Source organism: Mauremys mutica, chromosome 9, assembly GCF_020497125.1.
Source record: "Mauremys mutica isolate MM-2020 ecotype Southern chromosome 9, ASM2049712v1, whole genome shotgun sequence".
NCBI classification, from domain to species: Eukaryota; Metazoa; Chordata; order Testudines; family Geoemydidae; genus Mauremys; species Mauremys mutica.
Genome location: NC_059080.1, coordinates 78,126,731 through 78,130,582, shown reverse-complemented (window position 1 = coordinate 78,130,582; position 3,852 = coordinate 78,126,731).

Genomic DNA, 3,852 nt, shown 5'->3' with positions numbered 1-3,852 from the left:
GCAGGGGTCCCCAATGCAGTGCCCGCAGGTGCCATGGTGCCTGCCGGGGCGTCTAAGTGCACCTGCGTAGTGGCCGGCGGACGAGCATCTGCTGAAATGCCGTCGGCAAGCTGCACCATCCAGAGGCATTGCCGCCAAAATGCCGCCGATTTTCGGCGGTATTTTGGCGGCGATGCCTCTGGATGACGCTACTTTTCAGCAGCATTTTGGCGGCGACGCCTATTGACGTTGCCACTTGTTGGCGGCATTTTGGCGGCGGAATTTCGGCAGATGCTCGTCTGCCGCCACGGTTCTCCATGGCTTGTTGTCTGGCGCCCACCAGACGAAAAAGGTTGGGGACCACTAGTGATTACTACAAGGTCTTTTGTGGACAGCTGTCCCTTCCCTGTGTGCAGTCCATCTTTTCAAAAGGCAAAAGTAGGATATATGCCGGAGCCCTGCACCTCCGCTGTGGCCCCGCCTCTTGCTTCTCCTCCTCCTCTTCCCCTGAGGCCTCGCCATCTGCTCCTCCTCTTCCCCCTCTCCCAGCCAGTGTCCCTGCCTCCCACCCTGAGACACGCCACCCAGGATAGGTGGAGAGTCCCAGGCTCCCCACAGCAGCCTGGGCTACCTGAGCAGCTCTTATTACTGCCTGACTCCAGCTTCTGGCCTGGCGAGGGGAAGGGGCCTTGGTGGGGGAGAAGAGGAGAGGGGGTGAGGCCTTGTGGCAAGTGGGGGGTTAAGGCCCACCTAAGCCGCCCCCCGGAAGAGGCTGGTGCCACCACTGAGCCTTGGGCAAGTGCAGAGCAGTGCCAGAGGGATTCTGGGACAAATGCTGTCCCAGAGTCATTCAGCCTGGGACCAGGATTTGAACTCTGCATTTGAGGACTGTCCCACCCAACTCGGGACCTAGCCATATACTGCACACACCAGCTTAACCTGTAAGCAGAATCTCTACCACTTTGCTAGTAAAAAAGTTAAACTATTACTATGGAATATCGATTTCTGGAACAACAGAGCCCTGGCAACTAACCAACTGAGTGCTACCATAACAGGTATGGAGGAAACAGAAGCTGGTAGTCCATTCAAATGAAACTGTAACAGGGAATTAATTTCCACTGTAAGTTAATTCTTATTATAAATTCTTGAAATTCCCCTTCGGACTTTTCTGACAATACATTTTAACTAGACCAATTTCTTTATAATTTTGGTGAAATATAATGATGAGAAAAAACACTCACTCCTTAAAGGCAGTGGGTCTGAAGCCCTGACTGTGAGCACCAATCCTTTAGCAGTCTGCCTCAGGAATGTGCAGCTCAGGGCACGAAAGGGTTAGTTTCATCCAACCCTTTTGAAAATTGCATTTTAATTTGAATGAGAGGAAAGACAACATCATGTCAACAAGTCAGTGGTAGGGCTCTGCTATAGAACTGGTGACTGATTCCTGCCTCAGATACCCAGACACAATGGAAAAACAAGGAATAGAGTATTCTAGTGACTGCATTTTACAATACATTTCCTCTCAGTTTTCGTGTCGTTCTTTGTCTCTTTTTCTCTGTACAACACATACAAATATTCTGTTTATATGTATAAGCATGTAAATGTTATGTAACATGACATACCTTAAAATCTAAAAGTAAAAAGTCGTATGATATTAACTGTTCCATGAAATAAATAAAAATTTGATCTTATCAGAATGGTGTCCTTTGACAGATATACAGTACAGTATAAAAGCGTAAAGAACTTGGTACTGAGAACAATTTGCATGTATTGCACACAAAAAAAACCCATGTAAATTAAACATTTTTAGCAATAAACAACATCCTAAAACACCTGCTTTAAATAAAATCTCTTGCATTAAATGTTATTTAAGCTCTCCACAAGGTGGTGCTGCTATAGCTATTAATTTACCCTTTACTTTAGCAAAAATGGTACAAAAACTCACACAGGGGAATCTGAGTATTTTGCCAAAAGCAATCTCTTCAAATTTTTGTCAGGTGAATTCCGTGATTTTAGTGACCATGAGACTGCATAATGTGGGCAAGCTCTGTGCAATATTCCCATGTAAACTTGGGAAATGCACATGACTTGTGATTTGCAAACAACTCACTACTTCCATTTTGGGCCTGGAGCACCTTCCCAAACTCTGCTCATCAAACCACCTCCTTTGTCTCATTCAAATCTCCCCTCCCCCGCCACCTCATCTCTGCCATCTTACCTAAAAGAAGTAAGAAAGGGAAAAAAAAGAGAACAGAAACATCAAGATGTGCACATGCCTCACTGAGCTGGGAAACCACCTGATCTCACTGTTTCCCTTTGATTTCCTCTCTTCTGCCCCTCCCCTCCCCACATCCTTGCCTGGCGTCTGTTTATATCCCCCTTGTTGCATCATGTCTAATCTAGGCTGTACTTTCCTCTGAGCAGGGACTGTGTCTTCATTCATTTCTCTGAGGCTGCTTAATTTTTGGGTGCTCTAAAAATAACTAACAAACCACAAGATATGGTGAGACCAGTGGCTATTAGTTAAGCCTGTTTAAAAAAACAGATGTGGAGATTAAACAGCTCTGACTGCTCAGGGAAATTCTGCATTCAAGAGTTTAATCACAATTAAAATAACTGTGGCTTTCCACCTTTAGCACAGAAATTTCTTCTCAGAAGACAGGCTCAGGCTCCAGACTTGCAGAGACTCACACACCTACTTATCTTTACCCATGAGTAGTCTAGGCAGGCCATTCTTCCATTTTTAAGCCAGACAGTCTGCTTTTCTAAGGTTTTTCCCTCTGGCCAGTACAGAGACAAAACCAGGCATGGATTTGTCTGGTGTCAGATGGGGGAGCCATTCTGAAGAGCGCACTGGGGCACCCCTGCTGGCATGATCTTGCATGCACAATGTGTGAGGTCATGCTGGCAGGGGCAGGGTGGTATACTCCTCAAAACAGAGTCCCCCATGTGATATCACGCAGGGGAGGACCGCTGATATTCTGGGAATGTATGAATGGCTACTCTAGAGTAGTCCCAATGACTTAATGGAAGACATGGTTACTGAAATGGGATTTCTCATGCCCTTAAAGTTAAGTAAGTGTATAAGTCTTTGCAGGATCAGGGCCCAATTCAGTAAGTTAAAGCCATGACAAAGTATTTCACAAACAAATCCAGTCAATGCAAACAATGAAACTCACAACTCATTTTGGTATCTTTCCTGAGCCAGCCTCAATATTCAAACAATGTAACTTCTTGAAAACTCCTGGATGAACTGGAAAGTTTATTACTCCAAGAGCAGTCAAACAGTGATGAAGATTATTACAAAATGGCTTTCAAGAGCTGGACATGAATTCAACTTTCTGACTACCTATGGTTGGTGGCACATCCCATGTCAGAGCCCCGTACAACATGAGTGGGTACATTTTCCTGACTGTTCTTTATAAATTGTGTTTCATAATAGTAGCTAGCCACCTCACACATTGCATTTCTAGGGGATGTTGCATGGTTTAGGTGGGTGAAGTCACTTGGGGTGAAATCCTGCTTCACTGAAGAGAATGGAAGTTTTGCCATTGGCTTCAATGGGACCAGGATTTTACCCCTAGCATTCAATATTGTGCTTTATCATAACAATAGTTTACACAAGCCGAAGGAGAGGAAACAGCATCCAGAAAAGCACAGCACTGGGAGTCTGGGTTTCCATATCTGTCACAGACTTGCTTGTGGATATTTAGCATCTCCATGCCATCTGTAACATGGGGGGTAATATTAGGGTGACCAGATAGCAAGTATGAAAAATCGGGACAGAGTGTTGGGGGGTAATAGGCACCTATATAAGAAAAATCCCCAAATATCAGGACTGTCCCTATAAAATCAGGTCATTTGGTCACCCTA